Below are 11,589 nucleotides of genomic sequence, written 5' to 3'. Positions count from 1 at the left end.
TTTGTTCCAGGCTTCCTCCTGATCCTTTCTCTCTATCTTTTTGTCCTCCAGATCACTAATTCTATCTTCTGTCTCAGTTACCCTAGCTTTGAGAGAATTTAGATTAGATTGGAACTCATTGAGAGCTTTGTGAACCTCTTCCCTGGTAGCTTTCAGCTCAGCCCTAACATTGTGAATATCTTCCCTGGTCACTTTCAGTTTGGCCCTAATCAATTCCATTTGGTCATCCATGGATTTCTCCAACCTAGCTATTGCCTGGATAATTGTTAGCCTGAATTCTCTTTCCGACATATTGTCTATGTTGATAGCCATTAGCTCTGTTGCAGAAGACCCATCCTCTGTATTTTTCTTCTGTTGGGTATTCCTCCTGATAGCCATTTTGGTGAGAGATGACTGAACGGATGTAGCTGGATGTATTGGCCCTGGTGCAGTCAAGGTGCACCCTGGAACGTTTCTGAGCAATCAGGGTTCCCCACCCAAACAAGAGAAAAAAGAAAAGAAAAAGAGAGAGAGAGAAATACAGGAAAAAAAGGGAAGATAAAAGAGAAGCTTCAGCCCAAATAGGCCCCAAGGTAAGATTTAGGAATTATACAAACAAAAACAGACAAACAAAAGACTGATAAAAGTATATGGCGAGAGAGAGAGAAAAATATATATATAAGCAAATAGAGGAAGAACCTCATCAAAAAGAACCCCAAGTATAAGATTTATATACTATCAGGACAAACACAAAAGCACAGAAACACTAGCGGAAGAAAAAGATGGGAGAGTGGTAATAAATTCTCAGTGTGGGCGAGGAAGGTTGTTTTGATTCTTCCTGGATGTATCTTGATATCTTTGTTATAGGCCTCAACTTTCCTAAGATAAAGGGGGATTAAAAATTGGTTTAGCTATAGGGGTAGCATTGATTGGGGAAATGGGATTACCTTGATGTTTAACTGTATATGAATATTAGAAAATAAAAATAAAAAAGGAATAAACTAGACTAAACTAAACTAAACTAAAATTTAAAGAAAAATAAAAAAATAGAAAGGCAAAAGAAAAACACAGGTGTATGAATCAAAAAGTTCAGATTAGAAGGTTATTATGGAATTTGATGTACTGGACATCTCATTGTGATGGTAAATAGGTTAAAAAATTATGTATATATTTAAAAAATGAACCAGAATAGTGGGAATGAGTTAAAAATAAAAGTTGTCCTATGAAGTAGTAGTGGTTGCTCTCTTGTCTTTTTTTAAATTTTTTCCTTTCCTGGTTGGTTTTCTGGGGGAGGGGCCTGCCACGTGGGTTTTCAGCCAATGATGTTCCCTGAGTTAAGTCCTCCTGCCCCCCTCAAGGGGTTGGGCTCTGAGGAAACTGTTTTTTTCAGGCTTTTGTTCTCTGGAAGTTTTTATGTTGTTCACTTTTTTTCCCCCTTGCCTTGACCACTTTTGATGGTTTTTGTAGGTTTAGAGGAAAGCAAATTGCACCCTGACCTCCCTCTGAGAGAGAAGCCTCAGTCTGGCTGCAGAGCCCAAATAAATTCCCCCTTGGCTGCTGGCAGAGCAGGTTCTGAGTTGCGGTCCCTGGGGATGCAGGATCTTCTGTTTGTACCCAAAACCACACGGCAACAGTGGCTGTCTGGGCAGCTCCAGACTTCCAGAGAGGTTCCAAGCAGCGATTGCATGCTGAGATTTTCCCGCTGGCCCAGGCTGGGAGTGACTGGTCTTTCTGGCTCTAAGAGCACTGAGCTTGCGCGCACCTCTGTCAGGGGAGTGTGTGGGGTGCACCCGCACGTGCGTGCATCTCAGGCTCCGGTGGAATGGCATGGGTCTAAGAGCACGCGGGGTTGGGGGGGGCGCATCTCAGGCTCTCTAGCAGCTTCCTTCTGGCTCTGGAGCCTCTGCCTTCTGGCGAGGTTCCCAGCCCCTCACAGGAACCAGACCCCACGTGATCTCCTGTGTGCTGGCAGCTCAGGACCAAGACCTGGTTTCTCTGCCACACTTTCTCTGGCTCAGAACCAGGGGAGGCTGTCCTGTGCCTGGGGACTTAAGCCCCTGTCCCTAGCTGCCCCAATTCCTGCAATTTCCCCTGCAATCCTTTGTTCTCTTTGAGTGCTTTCAACCAGACTCCAAGTTAATGCTGGTCCCCAGACGCAGGGCACTCTTGGATTGGGGTATTACTTTCCAATCAGTTGCCTCTGGTGGCTCCCTCCCCCTTTTGTTTATCTTCCAATATAAGTCTGAAGTTCCCACTCTGCTTTACCTGCCCACTGGCGTCTTCTGCCCCTGTAGAGATCCAGACGTGTATAATTCTGATCTCAGGCTATTTTCATGGGTGATAAGAATTCTTTGGTGGGTAATCAGCTCACTTTAGGGTACAGGTTGAAAAGGCACCTCCTCCTACTTCCCCGCCATCTTGTCTCCCCAGTCCATTTAGATACATTTTTAATTTGAGTTAAAATCTAAATTCTTTTCAAACTCTCATGGCTTCAAATATGCCATCCAGCTTTTTGGAGATTATAAGCAGTTATGAAATTATGTATTCTCCCAGTTGGACTCGTTGACTGCTGAACAGCTACTAGCATGCTGCAGAAAACCAGTAAAGGTGAGTTAAATGGGTGAATGCACTCTAAGGTTCTTACAGGTAAAGATCATGTCTTCCATAGACATGAATATCTCTATAAATGCATCTGAGGGTTTAAAGGAGGAATTGTCTCAAATAGATTTCCTGATTTAGAGGAACATAAAGCCATCATTTCATTTGCTTTTGTTGTTGTTGTTTAAAATATAGTATAAAATACACAAGTCCCAAGTGTACAAGTTAGTGATATTTTGCTTTTATTGACAGACCACCTACATTGATCACACTCAAGCTTCCCAAATTTTCTCTTGGCCCTACCAAGTTAGTATTACTCTCTAGAAGTTTGTCCCATCTTGACATCACATGAATGGCATCAGATGGTATACTGGCAGCTTTTCTCTCCTGAATGATTTTGTACATCACTGTCTTTGTGAGATAAATTGTTGTTGCATATAACTTTAGTTTTGTTGTATTCATTGCTGCAAAGTAGCCCATTGTATGACTAAAGCACAATTTATACTATAAATTTATATTATATATAAATTAAATATATTATACTATATTTATAGTATAAAAAATACTATTTTGCTCTGGTAAATCTATATTTGTGTAGTTTCCTTTCCTTCCTTCCTTCCTTCCTCCCTTCCCGCCTGCCTGCCCTCCTTCCTTCCTTCCTTCTTTCCTTCCTAGTATGAATAAAGCTGCTATATACCTTTTACTAGTGGTTTTTTTGTAGACCTAGGTGTTCCTTTACTTTGGGTATGCATGGGACATACATTGCTAATTTATACTATATATATTTAGCTTCAGCAGATTCTACTAAATAGTTTTCCAATACAGTTGTTAAATTCACAATACCACCAGCAGCTTATGAAAGTTCTAGTTGTTCCACAACCTTACCCACATTGGCCATTTCAACATCTTAATTTGATCATCTTTAGGGAACATAGTGATATCTGAATATTATTTTAATTTGGTTTTCCTGATCAATGATGACATTGAGAATTTTACATAAACTTATAAGCCACTTAAATATCCTCTCTTTTGAAATGCCTGTTCAAGTATTTTGTTCATTTTTAAGTGGGTTTGTTTGCTATTAATCAATTAATCAATATTTTATAATTTGTTAGGAACTCATTACATTTTTGGGTGTTGGCATTTTGTCAGATTTATATATTAAAATTATTTCCACTTAGCATGTGACTTGGAATTTTTCCACTTTAAATTCTCTCTATATATAAACATAATGTTGTAACATAATAACATCTAATTTATTCATCTTTTTAATGTTTAATGTTTTTGGTTCTAATAAAATTTTTGACGACCTCACACAAAGTTAGTTAATTATTTTTGTCTCCTTTTTTCCAGAATTTTTTTATTCCCATTGGTCAATCTAAAAATAAAAATAGTTGATAATTTGAATATTTCATGCCCATTCAGCCAAGCTGAAGCAATACAATTATAAATAAGTCAAACAGGTTTCATTCTCTATGTCACACTCTGCCTATTTGACTCTGAAAATATGCCTCACTTTTGGGATTGGTGAACAAGCTGTGAGGTGTTCTCTTTAACATAAGCAATAGCTTTTCCCTGGAAATAAAGATGGGCTGGAGCATTTCTCCAAATCTAGCAGAGAAACATAAAAACAGTCATTTCAAATACTAATAATGTAGTATAATACTAGGAATGTCAAATATCCGCTCCAAGTAATGGTATTGATTATTCTTCTTTATAGCTACAGAAGGCATTTATCTAAAATCTGGAGAAATATTATTAAGCATTAAGAAAATAGAATAGCTATTGTTTTACTCTGTCAAGCTAAATAGTATAGTCATGCAGTGAAGTCATCAAGCTATTACTTTCCCTGATCTAGCTAGTGTAAAGCTAATAAACTAAGAGTAGTTTGACTGAAAGGGTAGACCTTACTATCTGGCTAAACAAAACTATTTTTATGTTTAGTAAACAAATTTGAGTCTTTCAAATCTACCTTAATTATTTTAAATAGCATTTGATCTTAGCATTGCTTGCTAATTATTTTTTTTCAGATCCAGATAAACTAGAGATTAATAGCTTCAAGATTCTAAATCAAAACTAATACCACTAACCAAAATTAGGTGGTTATGTGGAAAGCAGATGCATCCTCATAAACTCTGTGTTTATATTGCTATGATAATTGCAGGAACATGTAACCAGAATGTCAGGACTATTTCTTTGAAAGGACGCAAGATGGGAAATGCACTGTGAAAGATAAAGTCAGAATTCAGTTAAGAAATAAATAAATAAATGAATAAATTAAGCTGCATGTTCCATTTTAAATTAGGATAATTTATTACAAAGGAAACTAAGAAATTCTACAGTTATGAAAGTGCATGTATGGGATACAAGAAGCAGGCAAATAAAAGATGATACATATTCCTAGAATCTAAGATGCGAAATACTTTTCATCTTGGCTTGGTCCCAGCTGATGTTGCTTCGTTCATATTTTGGTTAATTTAAGTTAAGCACATTATGGCCTCAGACGTTGGACTTCCAGGGCAGGATTTCAGTAGAAGTTAGAGAATCCATATCCTCCATAGCACCGAGGGCAGAAGCAGCCACATCTGTAACCTCCCCAGCCCCAGACCAGCCTGAGGAAACTGCCACATCCCCAACCACAGCCACAGCCCAGGCCACCAAAACCTCCACAGCTGTAGCCCAGGCATCCATAGTAGTTGCCATAGTAGCTCATGGTGTCAGGCGTGTTGAGTTTGGTTTGCTGTATTCAAGGCAAGATCTTGAATGTGAATGCCAGCAAGTATAAAGGGGTGGTTATATAATTTGGTCAAAGCATATAAAAAATCACGTGTATACTTTCCTTTTGTGTCATTTCTCAATTATCTACTTGACACAATTCACTCATTCATTGTCCCCTGACACAGGGAGAGGCACTAACACTCATTCAAATGTTTAAGATTGCTTTGGTGCCTAATTACAGTGGCCTCTAAAAGTTATTGCATCACTTTGTAAGAAGGAATGCAGTATCTTCAAAGGCTGAACATATCAGACCCTAAACAGAATTCTTCATAGCTAGGCATGCTAGTCATATCTGCTGGTGGTGTGTTTCTCAATGAAATGTTTCTTCATCTCTGTTTTTTTTTTCCTAGATTGCTGTGCTTCATTTACAAGTAAAATCAAAGAAATGGGTCAAAGTCAAAGCTCTATCATCTATCATATCTTATTAAGCATCTTATTCATCAGGCTAAAAAGTGAGTTATTTACCTCTTTCAGAGATAAGGAAATGGAAACATTTGAGAAACAAGAAGAATCAGCTTGACTGTTGTGATATCAATAAGGAATTTTAGAAAAAAATACATAAATAATCTATGTTTTCTTTGATTTTAGAACATTGGCCACAAAATTGATACACTTTTTACTTTTTATATTACTTTGAAAAATAAGAACCATTTTTGTTTTTTTTTTTTTTTAATTTTTTATTTTTATAAACATATATTTTTATCCCCAGGGGTACAGGTCTGTGAATCACCAGGTTTACACACTTCACAGCACTCACCAAAGCACATACCCTCCCCAATGTCCATAATCCCACCCCCTTCTCCCAAACCCCCTCCCCCCGGCAACCCTCAGTTTGTTTTGTGAGATTAAGAGTCACTTATGGTTTGTCTCCCTCCCAATCCCATCTTGTTTCATTTATTCTTCTACCCACTTAAGCCTCCATGTTGCATCACCTCTTCCTCATATCAGGGAGATCATATGATAGTTGTCTTTCTCTGCTTGACTTATTTCGCTAAGCATGATACGCTCTAGTTCCATCCATGTTGTTGCAAATGGCAAGATTTCATTTCTTTTGATGGCTGCATAGTATTCCATTGTGTATATATACCACATCTTCTTGATCCATTCATCTGTTGATGGACATCTAGGTTCTTTCCATAGTTTGGCTATTGTGGACATTGCTGCTATAAACATTCGGGTGCATGTGTCCCTTTGGATCACTACATTTGTATCTTTAGGGTAAATACCCAATAGTGCAATTGCTGGGTCATAGGGCAGTTCTATTTTCAACATTTTGAGGAACCTCCATGCTGTTTTCCAGAGTGGCTGCACCAGCTTGCATTCCCACCAACAGTGTAGGAGGGTTCCCCTTTCTCCGCATCCTCGCCAGCATCTGTCATTTCCTGACTTGTTGATTTTAGCCATTCTGACTGGTGTGAGGTGATATCTCATTGTGGTTTTGATTTGTATTTCCCTGATGCCGAGTGATATGGAGCACTTTTTCATGTGTCTGTTCGCCATCTGGATGTCTTCTTTGCAGAAATGTCTGTTCATGTCTTCTGCCCATTTCTTGATTGGATTATTTGTTCTTTGGGTGTTGAGTTTGCTAAGTTCTTTATAGATTCTGGACACTAGTCCTTTATCTGATATGTCGTTTGCAAATATCTTCTCCCATTCTGTCAGTTGTCTTTTGATTTTGTTAACTGTTTCCTTTGCTGTGCAAAAGCTTTTGATCTTGATGAAATCCTACTAGTTCATTTTTTCCCTTGCTTCCCTTGCCTTTTGCGTTGTTCCTAGGAAGATGTTGCTGCGGCAGAGGTCGAAGAGGTTGCTGCCCGTGTTCTCAAGGATTTTGATGGATTCCTTTCGTACATTGAGGTCCTTCATCCATTTTGAGTCTATTTTTGTGTGTGGTGTAAGGAAATGGTCCAATTTCATTTTTCTGCATGTGGCTGTCCAATTTTCCCAGCACCATTTATTGAAAAGGCTGTCTTTTTTCCATTGGACATTCTTTCCTGCTTTGTCGAAGATTAGTTGATCATAGAGTTGAGGGTCTATTTCTGGGCTCTCTATTCTGTTCCATTGATCTATGGGTCTGTTTTTGTGCCAGTACCATGCTGTCTTGATGATGACAGCTTTGTAATAGAGCTTGAAGTCCGGAATTGTGATGCCACCAACGTTGGCTTTCTTTTTCAATATCCCTTTGGCTATTCGAGGTCTTTTCTGGTTCCATATAAATTTTAGAATTATTTGTTCCATTTCTTTGAAAAAGATGGATGGTACTTTGATAGGAATTGCATTAAATGTGTAGATTGCTTTAGGTAGCATAGACATTTTCACAATATTTATTCTTCCAATCCAGGAGCATGGAACATTTTTCCATTTGTTTGTGTCTTCCTCAATTTCTTTCATGAGTACTTTATAGTTTTCTGAGTATAGATTCTGTGTCTCTTTGGTTAGGTTTATTCCTAGGTATCTTATGGTTTTGGATGCAATTGTAAATGGGATTGACTCCTTACTATCTCTTTCTTCTGTCTTGCTGTTGGTGTAGAGAAATGCAACTGATTTCTGTGCATTGATTTTATATCCTGACACTTTACTGAATTCCTGTATAAGTTCTAGCAGTTTTGGAGTGGAGTCTTTTGGGTTTTCCACATATAGTATCATATCATCTGCGAAGAGTGATAATTTGACTTCTTCTTTGCCGATTTGGATGCCTTTAATTTCCTTTTGTTGTCTGATTGCTGAGGCTAGGACCTCTAGTACGATGTTGAATAGCAGTGGTGATAATGGACATCCCTGCCGTGTTCCTGACCTTAGCGGAAAAGCTTTCAGTTTTTCTCCATTGAGAATGATATTTGCAGTGGGTTTTTCATAGATGGCTTTGATGATATTGAGGTATGTGCCCTCTATCCCTACACTTTGAAGAGTTTTGATCAGGAAGGGATGTTGTACTTTGTCAAATGCTTTTTCAGCATCTATTGAGAGTATCATATGGTTCTTGTTCTTACTTTTATTGATGTGTTGTATCACATTGACTGATTTGCGGATGTTGAACCAACCTTGCAGCCCTGGAATAAATCCCACTTGGTCGTGGTGAATAATCTTTTTAATGTACTGTTGAATCCTATTGGCTAGTATTTTGTTGAGTATTTTCGCATCTGTGTTCATCAAGGATATCGGTCTATAGCTCTCTTTTTTGGTGGGATCCTTGTCTGGTTTTGGGATCAAGGTGATGCTGGCCTCATAAAATGAGTTTGGAAGTTTTCCTTCCATTTCTATTTTGTGGAACAGTTTTAGGAGAATAGGAATGAGTTCTTCTTTAAATGTTTGGTAGAATTCCCCCGGGAAGCCATCTGGCCCTGGGCTTTTGTTTGTTTGGAGATTTTTAATGACTGTTTCAATCTCCTTACTGGTTATGGGTCTGTTCAGGCTTTCTATTTCTTCCTGGTTCAGTTGTGGTAGTTTATATGTTTCTAGGAATGCATCCATTTCTTCCAGATTGTCAAATTTATTGCCGTAGAGTTGCTCATAGTATGTTCTTATAATAGTTTGTATTTCTTTGGTGTTAGTTGTGATCTCTCCTCTTTCATTCATGATTTTATTTATTTGGGTCCTTTCTCTTTTCTTTTTGATAAGTCGGGCCAGGGGTTTATCAATTTTATTAATTCTTTCAAAGAACCAGCTCCTAGTTTCGTTGATTTGTTCTATTGTTTTTTTTTTGTTTCTATTTCATTGATTTCTGCTCTGATCTTTATGATTTCTCTTCTCCTGCTGGGCTTAGGGTTTCTTTCTTGTTCTTTCTCCAGCTCCTTTAGGTGTAGGGTTAGGTTGTGTACCTGAGACCTTTCTTGTTTCTTGAGAAAGGCTTGTACCGCTATATATTTTCCTCTCAGGACTGCCTTTGTTGTGTCCCACAGATTTTGAACCGTTGTGTTTTCATTATCATTTGTTTCCATGATTTTTTTCAATTCTTCTTTAATTTCCCGGTTGACCCATTCATTCTTTAGAAGGATACTGTTTAGTCTCCATGTATTTGGGTTCTTTCCAAACTTCCTTTTGTGGTTGAGTTCTAGCTTTAGAGCATTGTGGTCTGAAAATATGCAGGGAATGATCCCAATCTTTTGATACCGGTTGAGTCCTGATTTAGGACCGAGGATGTGATCTATTCTGGAGAATGTTCCATGTGCACTAGAGAAGAATGTGTATTCTGTTGCTTTGGGATGATATATTCTGAATATATCTGTGATGTCCATCTGGTCCAGTGTGTCATTTAAGGCCTTTATATCCTTGCTGATCTTTTGCTTGGATGACCTGTCCATTTCAGTGAGGGGAGTGTTAAAGTCCCCTACTATCATTGTATTATTGTTGATGTGTTTCTTTGATTTTGTTATTAATTGGTTTATATAGTTGGCTGCTCCCACATTGGGGGCATAGATATTTAAAATTGTTAAATCTTCTTGTTGGACAGACCCTTTGAGTATGATATAGTGTCCTTCCTCATCTCTTATTATAGTCTTTGGCTTAAAATCTAATTGATCTGATATAAGGATTGCCACTCCTGCTTTCTTCTGATGTCCATTAGCATGGTAAATTCTTTTCCACCCCCCTCACTTTAAATCTGGAGGTGTCTTCGGGCTTAAAATGTGTTTCTTGGAGGCAACATATAGATGGGTTTTGTTTTTTTTATCCATTCTGATACCCTGTGTCTTTTGACAGGGGCATTTAGCCCATTCACATTCAGGGTAACTATTGAGAGATATGAATTTAGTGCCATTGTATTGCCTGTAAGGTGACTGTTACTGTATATGGTCTCTGTTCCTTTCTGATCTACCACTTGTAGGCTCTCTCTTTGCTTAGAGGACCCCTTTCAAGATTTCCTGTAGAGCTGGTTTGGTGTTTGCAAATTCTTTCAGTTGTTGTTTGTCCTGGAAGCTTTTAATCTCTCCTTCTATTTTCAATGATAGCCTAGCTGGATATAGTATTCTTGGCTGCATGTTTTTCTCGTTTAGTGCTCTGAAAATATCATGCCAGCTCTTTCTGGCCTGCCAGGTCTCTGTGGATAAGTCAGCTGCCAATCTAATATTTTTACCATTGTATGTTACAGACTTCTTTTCCCGGGCTGCTTTCAGGATTTTCTCTTTGTCATTGAGACTTGTAAATTTTACTATTAGGTGACGGGGTGTGGGCCTATTCTTATTGATTTTGAGGGGCATTCTCTGAACCTCCTGAATTTTGATGCTCGTTCCCTTTGCCATATTGGGGAAATTCTCCCCAATAATTCTCTCCAGTATACCTTCTGCTCCCCTCTCACTTTCTTCTTCTTCTGGAATCCCAATTATTCTAATGTTGTTTCGTCTTATGGTGTCACTTATCTCTCGAATTCTCCCCTCGTGGTCCAGTAGCTGTTTGTCCCTCTTTTGATCAGCTTCTTTATTCTCTGTCATTTGGTCTTCTATATCACTAATTCTTTCTTCTGCCTCATTTATCCTAGCAGTGAGAGCCTCCATTTTTGATTGCACCTCATTAATAGCTTTTTGATTTCAACTTGGTTAGATTTTAGTTCTTTTATTTCTCCAGAGAGGGCTTTTATATCTCTCGAGAGGGTTTCTCTAATATCTTCCATGCCTTTTTCGAGCCCGGCTAGAACCTTGAGAATTGTCATTCTGAACTCTAGATCTGACATATTACCGATGTCTGTATTGATTAGGTCCCTAGCCTTCAGTACTGCCTCTTGTTCTTTTTTTTGTGTTGAATTTTTACGTCTTGTCATTTAAAAATATGGAACGCTTCACGAATTTGCGTGTCATCCTTGCGCAGGGGCCATGCTAATCTTCTCTGTATCGTTCCAATTTTAGTATATGTGCTGCCGAAGCGAGCACCCATTTTTGCTTTTTATAATTGATGAACTAATATTGATATATAATTAATAAGTAAAATCCATAGATTATATTGCATTCTTTATGTTGTACTGTTCCATGGCCTTTGAAATTGTTCACAAATGAAGATAAATCACAGCAATCAAATATTTATTTCAGAATAGCTTTCAAATCTGACTAAAGTTATCCTTCCAAATCCTAACCATCTTCTCTGATATGAGATCTATCCAGATTGCTTCCCAAAATGCACATCATGGGGCACCTGAGTGGCTCAGTCAGTTAAGCATCTTCCTTCAGTTCAGATCATGAACTCAGGGTCCTGGGATCAGGTCCCACATTGGGCCCCCTGCTCTGGTGGAGAGTCCTCTCTCTTCCT

At 38.4% G+C, this 11,589-nt stretch overlaps 1 non-coding gene across 1 annotated transcript; it reads right to left on the bottom strand.

Moving 5' to 3' along the window:
* Positions 1 to 11,109: 11,109 nt before the first annotated feature.
* On the bottom strand, positions 11,110 to 11,216 carry LOC123393067. Its single transcript, XR_006607759.1, has one exon. It is a non-coding gene; the product is annotated as a U6 spliceosomal RNA (small nuclear RNA).
* Between the last annotated feature and the right edge of the window lie 373 nt (positions 11,217 to 11,589).

Source organism: Mustela putorius, unplaced genomic scaffold (genome assembly GCF_011764305.1).
Source record: "Mustela putorius furo isolate JIRA1106 unplaced genomic scaffold, ASM1176430v1.1 tig00000731_pilon_pilon_pilon, whole genome shotgun sequence".
Lineage (NCBI taxonomy): Eukaryota > Metazoa > Chordata > Mammalia > Carnivora > Mustelidae > Mustela > Mustela putorius.
The sequence above is the reverse complement of the archived record's forward strand: the minus strand, read 5'-3'. Positions and strand labels throughout refer to the sequence as shown.